The sequence below is a fragment of the Artemia sp. Qi Xiang Cuo genome, chromosome 6 (assembly GCF_049724085.1).
Source record: "Artemia sp. Qi Xiang Cuo chromosome 6, ASM4972408v1, whole genome shotgun sequence".
Taxonomy (NCBI): Eukaryota; Metazoa; Arthropoda; class Branchiopoda; order Anostraca; family Artemiidae; genus Artemia; species Artemia sp. Qi Xiang Cuo.
This window is the reverse complement of record NC_142799.1, coordinates 8,707,814-8,720,527: the sequence shown is the minus strand read 5'-3', so window position 1 is coordinate 8,720,527 and position 12,714 is coordinate 8,707,814. Positions and strand designations below refer to the sequence as shown.

The following is a 12,714-nucleotide window of genomic DNA, read 5'->3' as shown; positions in this document are numbered from 1 at the left end:
TAGTCTGTGTACAGACCACTTTGCTATAGTTTGCTCCCTAAATGAACCTGCTGAAACTTCATCTCATACCTCCAAATATATCAACACTAAAGCAAATTGGTCTATTTTCCAAAATAAGCTAAATGATGAAATTACAAGTTTCACCCAAAGTTCATGAATTTCTAACACAACAGTTGACACACATGCTGAAGCCTTGACATCTTTACTAATAAATACAGCTAATCATGCTATCCCCAGGACAACACCTAAGAAAACATTCCCTAAACAAATTCCTAAAGCATGGTGGACAAATGAGTGCCTAAATAAATGGAAGATAAAAAAGGCAGCTAGGACAGAATTCATAAAAAAACCAACACCTACTACATATTTAAAAAAATTACACGCAGAATCTAATCTAAAAAGGACTATAATAGATGCTAAATATAAATACTGGAATAATTTTGCAAATAATCTCTCCAGAGAAACGCATGAGCCAATTATACATAAAGTCATAAGCCACATATGTGGGAAAAAGACTTCTCCCAACCCACTCCTGTATGAGCTTATACATAATAATACCCATTATGACAATGATATTGAAAAGGCTAACCTATTTGCAATTCTTTTTGTTAATAAGCTAACATCAAACAATCAAAGCAATCTGAACCACAATTCCTATGAACCCTAGTTACCAACCACGCCCAGGATCCGAGTACATAACTAATCCATTTTCAATCCAGGAATTGAATAATGCAATACATCATATTAGGTCCAAAACTAGCAGCAGCTATGACAATATACACCCTACATGGATAAAGAATCTCACACCTTCATACAAACAAGAACTGCTAAATTGTTATAATCACGCTTGGGCATCCTCTAGGTTCCCCAATATATGGAAATGTTCATTCCTCCTACCAATCCTGAAGAAAAATAAACCAAAAGATAACCCTGAGTCTTATAGGCCCATAATGATTACACTTGTGATGGGGAAAATAATGGAGAAAAGGAATTATCACATACTCCTCTGGTTTGTTGAGAAAAATAACATGATCCCACACACTCAAACTGGATTCAGGAAATACCACTCCTCAACAGATGCTTTCATTTTGCTAACAAATGCAATAAATGAATCTTTCTCAAAAAATAATATCCTAGTGGCAGCTTTCCTTGATTTTGAAGGAGCATATGACAATGTGAACCACCAAATCCTTTTAAATAAACTTGCAAACCTTGGAGTACCTCCCAAGCTAGTATCCTTTATTAAATCCTTCATAGAAGTGCGAAGTTTCATTGTTTGTGTTGGTTCAGCCTCTTCACCCCAAAAGACAATATCCAAAGGCCTACCTCAGGGAGCAGTCCTCAGTTGCCTCCTATTTGCCCTATATCTCTGGGACATGAACCTACCCCATACGAATCTACAATATGCTGATGATCTGGTGCTATGGTCATCTGGCAACACCTTTCAGATAGCACAGTCAAATCTGCAAAAGTCACTTTTCCAGTTTGAAAAATTCTCTCAACATTCAGATTTACCCATTGCACCCACCAAGTCAAAAATAATCCAATTTCACAGGAAGCAAAACCATGTTAATGCAAAACTAACTCTAAATAAAACAACCATTCCAGAAGATAATAATATTAATTACCTAGGTCTCATGCTTGACCAAAAACTTAATTTCCACCTCCACATTTCAAACACAATAAAAAAATGTTATAGAAAAGCAAATATACTAAAAAGACTTCTTTCCACACCCTGGGGTTGTAAGGAGAAAACCTTACTTCAGTTTTATAAATCACATATAAGACCCCATATTGACTATGGGCTCATTGTATATGGTGCATGTGCAAAGACCCAGATGCAAAAAATTGAAACAACACAAAATGATATAAAACGACTCATATTTGGTCTTAGGAAACCCACAAGCACCAAGTTTCAACTTATGGAGAGTGGATTAACAACAATAAGGGATAGACGTAGCTTTCTCTTGATAATACATCTTACAAAAATTGAATCAAATAGCTCACACACATTACATAATTGGTTAAGAAATCCAGCCATGTATAGAGGTATTGCAGATGAGTATGCCAATATTCAAAAGAAGTTCCCTGTACCAGCAAAGTCTATTGCACCTACTTTCCCCCAATCCCCTCCATGGAATTGGTCATCTCCCATAATAAATACTGAATTTTCAAAATGGAATAAAGATTTAACCCCCATTGCTTTTGTTCAGAAAAAAATTGCAGAACTTAATACAATTACCTATAAAAATCACTTTCAAATGTTTGTTGATGGGTCAAAAATGAATGAGAAGGTTGCAAGTGGTGTTTTCCTTCCTCACCTGAAAATTGCAATGGGCGAGAGATTATTTAATAATTTATCTATAATGTCTGTTGAGTTAAATGCCATAATCATGGCATTAGAACACCTTAGGCAAAACCAATCTTTGATTGAAAAATTGAATAATATTATCATCTATTCCGACTCTTTATCAAGCCTTGAGTTGCTGGCCTCAGCTCCTCAATATAAGTTGGACATTGACACTTATCATTGTCTCAGTATTATTGATAATCTTGCTTCAAGTGGCATAAACACTTACTTTCAGTACATTCCAAGCCACTCTGGCATAAGTGGTAATCATCAGGTTGATGAAATAGCAAAAAATGCTATAAATATTGACCAGCCAAGTGGGAGACCAATCCCAATTAGAGATATTTACCAATGGAGGCTATCAGATATTAACTTTAATAAGATTAATCCTATCCTTTCCTCCTTTCCCAATAAGTATTTTTCTAAAATTTATCATAGAATTCGTACTGGAACAAATGGACTAAATTTCCTTGCATTCTCATATAAGATTTCTAATTCAAGTGGTTCAATTCCCCTGTCCCCTCTTTGCAGGCATTGTAATATGAATAATGAAACAATTGACCATTGCCTATTTGAATGTAATATGCTGACGTCTGCACAACATACCTTGCTTTGTAAACTGTTAAAATACTTCAAACACCACAAACTCCCACTATCAGTCAAGAGCCTAGCCAACTATACCTGCACACAGAGCATAGAAATCGACATCTATCATCTTATATTTGAACTCCTAGAGTCAAAAGATCTGCTGAAAGATATCTGAATATATCTAATAAATATGAGGCAATCAAGCCAGTAGCTCTGTAGCCCACAGAGTGAAGCAGAAGGAAAAGGGCTAAATAGTTTTACTGAAAAGCCCGCCTGCTGTTAAATAGAAGAAGAAGAAGAAGAAATATTCAAAGATTGGGATACATACTGATTGGGATACATACAATAGTGTTAACTGAAAAGCCCGCCTGCTGTGAAATAGAAGAAGAAGAAGATACATTGTCAACCCAACCCAGAAAGAAGAGGGGCAAATGATCTGATGTTCAGGACACACGCCTCGATTCACTACAGTTGACTGATTGATTGAAGAGTTTTGAGTTTCCTTTTGTGCATTGCTTTTTCTAATTCAGTCAACCCGGAAGAATAAAACTCATAATTTAACCACGCTCTTTCATTTGATGTGATTCAACAGGCAGAGACTACTCATTTGCAGCATCTAGGATTTTTTGCTTTACCAATAACGAAGGGCTTTAACTTGGTTGATCCTGTCATATTAATTACTATTAAAATTGTAACTATTTCTTTGCTGTTTGCCACTATGGCATTTTTCATCTTTAAATTTATATGTTTTATCAGGGAAGCACTTAAAGTGCAAAGCTGTTTCATCAGTGTTAAAAATGTTTTTGGTAATAGTCCATCAAAATTTCTCTTAACAAGCCCTTCTGCTCGTCACAAACATTACTGTTGACAGACGCACTCTCATCACAAGCTTTCTTAAACATAATATTGTGCCTCTTTACAATTACTGAGCCAACTGCTAGTGGCCTTAAAAATATGTTCTGGAGATTTAGCAAAGTATCCAGACTTTTCTCTGATAGTTAACACCCCAAAAGGAATGTTTTTCTCTACATTCTTTGAACCATTAGTCATGCACTCTTCTATATCAGGAAACTCAGAGGATCTCTTCCTCTTACATTTAATGTTAACATCATTGGCTCACTTTTAAATTTCTGTCTGATTTTTTAAACCGTTGAAAGATTACTACTTGGAATGTTTTAAATGGCAGCTATGTGTTTTTTCTCTCATGTCCCTTCATGCAACATCTTAGTCATCCCTATCTTCTCACCTACCATCAATGTTTTTATTTGTCTCTCTGCACTCATTTTCATTCAAATACTGTACACAGAATCACCCCACTATCAATGTAAATAACATGCACTCTACAATAAGTACAGTATTCAATACTGTGACTACACTGACAGACACTTTAGTGGATGCAATTCACCAGCTTGTTGCAACCTCCACACTGAGGTTTCAACTCAGAGAGATCAGCTGAAAAACTTCAAAATACAGAGGTAATTTTTGGGTCACTTCAACTTACAGAGGTAAAATATAACTACAAAATTATTTCGAGTTAAGCATGGTTTTTTCTTCATCTTAGACAGGTTTTAACAAGGGGACTGAAAATAATTCAAGATATCAAGGATTTCAAGTTACCAAGAGTCGACTGTATAACAATCAACAAAAATACACTAACAATCACCCCTATATTCCCCTAAGTAAGTATAGCCTACCAGATATGACTAACAACTTCAGCCCTATTTCAGTACTTTACAAGCAATTCTTCTACAGGAACAAAAGAATAAGGAACTGAATATTTCCACATTACACAAGAATTATTTGTATAAGGTGAAACATGGATTAACAAATTTAGATACCTGAAGAATACACTGCCCATTGGAATATATACAGAATTTGAGACAATATATCCATAACAAAATTCCTGATTGTGATAGTCTATTTAAATTCCCTTTTGAGGAAGCTGAAGCTTTGTAAACTGATCAATTTTTTTCTATTTGTTTTACAATAAGACCTTGTGTAGGTTGCTTGGTACTGCCTATGGGCAAACCCAGATAATCAACCAGCTCAGAAGGTATGACCATTTATTACCCGATTTGAATCTTGAACTTGATAGAGCTATTGCAACTAAATAAAAGGATGTCATGTTTGAATCTGTTAACACTCAAACGAATTTCATCATGTTCTTTTCCTAGTATTATGAAATTTGATTCAAAAGAAAGAGAAAATAAGGCAAGTTATCCAGGTAATATACAACTCAGGTAGAAGAAGAAGTGGCAATCATTACAGTAGGCTTGATACAGAACAGGCACCCACCCAAACCTGGGTTGGGTAGAGCCAAGACAAGTTATTCAGGTAATTTACAAACCTAACTGGTGATGTATCAATACACCTCAGTATACAACTTAAAGCCATTCTGGACTATGGAGGGGAATTATTAAATGGATCTGGTAATTTACATCTGGTTAATCAACCCAAAATAGGTTGATCCAATAAACTTGCGTTAGGAGCAAGTTTAATTAACGCAAGCTTGCGTTTATTAAGTAAATGACACTACTTTAGACTACGTTAGGGGGCGCGCACCCTCTTATACCCTGGACCCGACTCTGTTTATAACCCATACTTTTTAACAAAATACCTTAAACAAAACCTTAAACAAGGAAAAATAATTAATGGATTAGAAGCAAAAAGAACTAATTGCGAGTCTGAGAGCTTAATTTGATAAATTTTAATATCCCTCTAGAAATAGAGTGTCCTGCTTTACAACCTTTCAATAGCTTAGATAATTTCGGAGACCACACTGTCTTTCCATGACGATAAAATAAAAGTTCAAAATAGGGATAAAATCCTTTTTGATAGACAGTGTATAGAAATTCACAAAAAATACTGGATATTTCGGTCACATATACCTTTTTCACATATACCACTTTCAAATTCAAGTTCACCTGGCCAAGAGTAGTTTTATTATATTTTCAAGAACAGCTACATATAATCCATGGATTTTTCGAATAAAATACAGTTACGGCAACATTGAAAGGAAGTCTTATGTCAAGTATTTAGGTATTTTATTTATTTATTTATTTTCTAACCCATCACTACAAAAAAAAGCAAGAAAACGGAGTACAACATAATACACAAAAAGAAGAAAAGAGAAAAAAAAACAACAAAACAATACAGAACAAATACTTAAAAGCCCTACTTAAGCTCAACTTAAAAGCACTACTTAAAAGCAACACTACTGCCGCAGGAGGGACGACCACTCGTGCGACAGCCTTGCATTAAAATTATCAATCTGTTTTCAGGTTGATGAAACTTTGTTGCTTAGGAAACATGTTGGGAACATGTCAGTGATGTATCACAGAACATCAGAATACTTAGAAATCTCACACACTTTGTCCTGCATTGCATTTTAAGGTTGTTATATTTCTCTATTATACATCCATACATTTTATATTGTTCTTTGGTATGTTTAGGGACGTTTCCGTCACTAGTGAATCCCATTTGAGTTCTCCAAAATAATGCGATAACAAGTTTGAAGAATTAAGAAATAAAGTTAAGAAAAAAATGTATTTTAATTATGAGTTTGTTTGCTAGTATCAGTTGATGGCAGTTCATAATTTTTTGGATTTTGTGCAAATCGCGGATATTGGCGAATAACTCGCTTTTATAGTTGTTAGGTATTTGGTTTTAATTCTTTTAATTTTTTGGATTTTATTGAATTTTATGCATATTTTAAGTTTTTGGTTTTTTGGTTCCTCTCACATTGACTTTCCGCGTTTGTTTTTTTTTTTTTTTTTTCTTTGGCACTTTCCTTGGTTACATTATTTCGTTTCGCGCTGAAGAAGAGAGGCGTTTGTCCTTTCGAAATATTCACTTTGTTGTGTTTTTTCAGTATTTTCATTTGGCTTTAAAAACCCCATTTTTGCTCGTTTTTCTTTCTTTATGAGTTTTAAGTTATTATTTGTCATTTTTATTTTATTTTATTTATAAATTTATGGACTAGTAATGGTTTGATAATTGATGATATAAAACAGTTTGAAAAATTTAGCCCTTTCTCAGTAACAGTGAAAGGGTTTTACTGAGAAAGGGTCATCCAATTTTAGTTTTGTCTTTTTATTTTAAGGTTTTTTATTTTTATTAGTTTTATTCTGCACTGAGGATGGTCAAGCGGAGGTCTTGACCAAAATATTTGCATAATTTTTCAATTTTCCACTGGCTGTTAATTGTCCTCGTTTTCCTTGTGATTTTATGTTTTATAAAAATATTATAATATATTTAATCCCATGTCAAGTCTTGAGGTCCTGGACATGGCCTTTCACTATAAGATGGACATAGATACTTTCCCTTGTCTTCACATACAAATGAATGGAAACATTTAAAGGAAATGGGAACTTTGTGGGCAGGTGTAAAAAGGGAGGCATTGAATAGATTGGGGTGGAGGAAAAGCATGCGTAGCTGTGTTGGCCTCAGGCAACTTGGTGTTGTGGTGATTTGTTATTAGTAGTAGCGATGGTTTTATTTGTACTTACATAAAATGAACAAATAACAATGTTTCAATAGCAATACAGCAACAGTTCATATGAGGCCTCCCTGGATACTTTCCTAAGACTGACTCAATAATTTACAATTTGCCATATGTATTTGGCACAAACCAACTAGTTTGCTTGACTTCTCATGTAAGTAGGCAGATAGAAAAAAAGCTTATATGTTTGGATGCTATTTAGTTGCAAATGAGCAAAAAAAGACTTTTATACTCAGATGCTATTTAGATTTAAATAAGAATACACAAAAAAACTAAGATTTATATGACACTTGCATGCAACTTTTAAAACTTTAATTGACTTCAGGTAAATAAGAATGATAACAAAAAACTCTGGATTTCTCTTAAGAATATAATTGTGCAAATGGAATTTTGGCTTGATTTATTTTTTTCTTGGTTTGTGAAATAACATGTTTCCAAAATTAGGCAACACCCTGTAAGTGCATTGTCTTTTGCATGTAGCCATTGCAAAGGTATTGCAACATTGAAGGGTTGGTACAAAAACGATCTTTTTTCTAAAAGTTAAGTTTTTGCTGTTATGCAAGGAAAACACTTTTCTTAGCTATGTAACACCTTGCACAGTCAATAGCCTGGTGCCTTCACCTGCACAAAGAGTACTGAGCTTAAAATGCATATCTTGATCATCCAGTTCCTGAAATCAAAACAGCTACTGCAAGACATACAATCAAAACTGAGCCATCTCATGACAGACAACTAGCAGCCTGCAGTAGTCCAACAAATCTCATAAAACAAAATAAAAGGAAAAGAGCTTAATAGCCTCAGCTGAAAAGTCCATTGAAACCTAATGAAAGAGAATGAAGGAAACAGTATAAAACAAAAGAGTTCCCTCAGAAAGAAAAGTGACACACATAAAATGGATTGTCAAGAAAGGTGATTCTGCATAGACTGAGAACTACCACCCTATAATTTTAACATCTGCTAATGTCAAGACCCTATGGCAAATTGTAAATTCTTGTTTCCTAGCCCTTCTTCTCAATCATAATATTTAATCTTCCAACCAGAATGGTTTCCAGCCCAGAGAATTGGTTGTGACTAACCTTCTTGAGACATATAACAGTTTTACCAGCTATCTTGACAACAGTATCCCACTAAACTTAATTCTTCTAGACCTGCATAAGGCTTTTGACAAGGTCCCTCATAAACAGCTTAAATTGAAACTTTCTGAAACACAGATATTGTTGAATGACAATGAATTTTCATTCAAACCACATGCAGCAAGTTTGGCTCTTCACCTATAATGGTGAGAGGGCCTTCTCAAATTAAAATAAGGGGGGTCGTGCCACAAGGTGCAGTACTGGGGCCTACTCAATTTCTCATTTAAAAAAATGACAAGATAAAAAAATAATAATATGACTCTTTATGTTGACAATTCAAATTTGTTTGGACCTACTAGATTTAGTATACAGTTAGACTCCATCACCTATACACCCTGTTCAACTCTATATCAGACTCCAAAATGCTGCAGTAAACCAGCTCAGATGAAACGCACCTAGGAGTTCATGTAGATATATAAATAAAATTCAATGAGCACTGGCAATGAGTGACATCAAAGGCAGATTCTAGTCTTGGTCTAATTAAAATTGCTATTTCAAGCAATTCATAGAAAGTCTTCATAAGGCTCTACAAAACAATTTTGAGGCCTATTTTGGGCTTTGGTGCTTTTCTTACCCCTCCCTTGTGCAAGCATCAAACAATATTCATTGAGGGGGTTCATAGATATGCAACCAGGTAAGTAACTGGTCTCCAAAACCTAAAATACAGTCAAAGGCTAGAACAACTGAAAATTCCAACTCTATTGTTCTAATACCACTGCAGCAACATTGAGGAGATCCAAAGATATCTTAACCAGTCAAGTAAACTCTTTTTAAACCAAATATTTCAACCCAATAAGCAAGAGGACATTAAAAAAATGTAAAAAGATTGTAAATACCAGGATATACAAAACTTTTTGACTGAAAAAATGATTGAACTTTGAAATGCACTCCAAAATTAGAAATTAGGTCCAAAATGGAACAATAGCCAATAGAAATGAATGGGATTCCCTAATTAATCATTAACATACAGCTGAAAAGATCTAGCATAGATCTCAATCAATCTAAAGTCAGGGCCAGATAAAGGGCAATTGGAATAATTGGGCCCTATCAGGCCCTGCATTGGTATCAACATGAACAATTCCAGTAAGTCTTGCTTTTGGAGAGGGATCAACTTCCAGGCTAAAACAAAAAAACTACCTGATATCAACAATTAATCAGTATAGATTGATTGGTTTAGCAATTAATTCAATTCAAAGTGAAGACTCAATGAAATTATGTTTTCAATCAGTTTTAGAAGAATTTATAAAAGAAAACTTAGAAATACGTAAATTCATGTATTCATAATTGGTGATGTAAATTTCAAAAGACATTTTCAGCAGCTTCATAATACATAGATGACAAAATTTAAGCTCAAACTGAGGACAAAAACGTAAGCTAAAAATGAACAAACTGGGCTGTCAAATAAGAAAAGATCAACAGAACAACCTGAAAAATGTAAATACGTGGCTAAAAATGAAAAACCTAGACCATCAAAAGCAACAAGACCAATCTAAGCAACTAAGGCAAAGGGTATTGAAAAAACGTTTGAAGAAATCCTAACAAAAATAAAGAACAAAGAAATGTAAGGTTAAAAGATCAGGTGGCAGCAAGAATTACAACAACTAAAAAACAAAAGTAAAATATAAAAAAAATATGTGGTTATATTACCTTAAATCACAGCTTGGAGTGAATTTCAGGATTTTCTATCCTTGCAATGCTCTGTGATGACATCTAATGGTTTTTTTTTTTTTGTCGTGATACGCTTGGTACATTTGGGTTGTAGACTCAGCAGCTTCCCAGGTGTAGAGGAACTCCTGCTGTTGCCAATCTTCGTCAAGTCTTTGCTTGAAGGCAATCGTTGAGTCTGCAGACACCATATCTTCAGAGAGCTGATTCCACAAGTTGGTTATTTGTTGGCTGAAGAAATGGCTTCTCTCTCGGATAGAAGAGTGCTTCTTGAAAATTTTCATTGAATGTCCTCTTGTCACAAGGCGTTCTGGGGGAGCAAGGAGACCAGGAAGAGTATTTTTTGAAATGACTTTGTGGGTTAGAATCATGTCACCTTGCTTCCTCTGGTATGTGAGAGTAGGGAGCTTCAGATGATGCAATATGATATATATGATATGGAACAATGAGGATTAGAACAAAACAAAAATGAAAATAAAGAACAAAGACATATTTGATTAGAAGATATATGACAGAGAGAACAGAGAAATATGGAGTAAGAAAATAACCAGCAGCAAGAATTACAAGCAATTGCAGGAATCAGAACATGTCAAAAATGAAAGTAAAGCACAAAGAATTGTAGGTATTTGGTACTAAGCTATACTTAGTGCTGTAATATGTATTAATAATTGTATATTTTGATATTATTGTATTTTATTTTAATACTGTATATGTATATTAATGGTATGTATATGTTTGCATGTGTGTATATATTGTAAGCTAAGCTCATCAGTCTAAATGATCATATCAGCCAGTTGTGTTTGAATTGTAAATACAGAGGCTTAGTTGTGACATCATTAAATGGAGTTGAATATAGCTTGCCAAAGATTTAATGGATGTTGCTTTGAGAGTCTTCAAAACCTATCTCTAACCACAGTGACAAAAGCCAGATGGCTATTCAAATTATTTGACCCTTGATCATGACAGAACAACAGCTGGACAGCTGAAATTTGATGTGGAACACCTTTCATCCTGAAGGGCTCTGATAAAAGTGAAGAGACATACACAGTGGGTAGCCTGCCCAGGAGTGCATCAAACAAACAACAACATCAATTGTACTGTTAGCAGAAACATGAAAGCAAGTATCAAAAAGTGTCAAAAATGGCAATGAAGAATGGAGAATTGTGCTGTTAGAAGACAAACAACAGAGAGAAACAAAACAAGTCAAAAAAGAAAGTAAAGAGGAAAGAAATGTTACATTAGAAGAACAATATCATTGCAATCTTTGATGCCAATAAACTGTGGTGCAAAACCCATTAGAAACCAACTAAGATGCCATCAACTACACAAGTGTCAATTAAAAGTCATAGGACTCTTCAATGTTGTATGTATTCATTGTGAAGTCCTCCATTTTCTTGCTCTAAAAGTAGGCAAAAAAGTGATTCATTTGGAGGTTCTGCCTGATTAGTCAAACTGGATTGCCACCTCCAAAAATTCCAAAAAAAATGGCTTGGCCTGTCATAGGACATCATTTGCGTTCTAAAGAGTTCCACAAAAAAATACAAAACTTGAATCCATGTTTTCTGAATTTAAATTTTACTTAAAATTTAATATATAGAGAGGGCCCTGCAAAAACAATCCAATTGGACCCTGCACCTAGTAAATCTGGCCCTGTCTAAAGTGTAAATTAAGAAAACTAAGATAGTCTAGGCTAATTTGATTCACTTTTTAAACAAAATAATTGCTGTTTTGATGATGTAGGCTACCCCCTGCTTAAAATATATATACTTTGGGAAGCTATTATCAAGCTACTATTCCTGCCAATTTGTTAGTTGCTAGGCTTAGCTGTAACCAAGTAGGCCCTACGCTAGTCCTGGCAAACATTGACAAAGTAGGCTACTGAATTTGGAGCTAATAATCTATTTACCTAGGCAAGCCAACCAGAGATTTGCAACAGTATTGTGCAAGGGTTTCTGGTCCCAGTGATTATATTCTTAAATGCACTAGAACACCATGCAAACAAAATTTGAAAGTTGTTATGTTTGTTGCATAAATGCATGGGTTCCCAGCGGACCGAAAAACTTCGTAACGTCGAAACTCTTAAAAATGTAACTTTTTCTTAATTTTTGAATGGAAAGTCCCTTTTCAAGGCAGGGTGCCTTTATTTCGGTTTCAAGAGCGGCACTTAGAAGAGGAGGGGGGGGGGTAGTTGATGCCTGTATATTTTGAAAAACATCTTTTCATATAATCTCGTTAAAAATTCCACCTCAAAATTTTAAGAGGTACCATTTTCATTTGTTAATTTAAACATTTGAAAACTCCCTCCTCCTTTCTAACTTTTATGAATTAGAACCATTTTTACAGCATAAAAAGCCTGGCATTCAAAAAATTGAATTGATTCGGGTGGAATTTGGCCTTTTCTCTTAGCAATTTTGAATGTCACTTTGTTCTCACGCAAGAAAATAAAAAATAAACCCTTAACCCTTAAATTGATCTTC

At 34.5% G+C, this 12,714-nt stretch overlaps 1 protein-coding gene across 1 annotated transcript in view; it reads right to left on the bottom strand.

The window, feature by feature from the left end:
* Window positions 1-12,252, bottom strand: part of mtTFB2 (mitochondrial transcription factor B2) — an 82,089-nt gene extending 69,837 nt beyond the window's left edge. The window contains exon 1 of the mRNA XM_089090472.1: window positions 12,144-12,252. The gene's annotated coding sequence lies outside the window, so the exon portion shown is untranslated. The remainder of the gene's footprint in view (window positions 1-12,143) is intronic.
* Window positions 12,253-12,714: the final 462 nt, after the last annotated feature.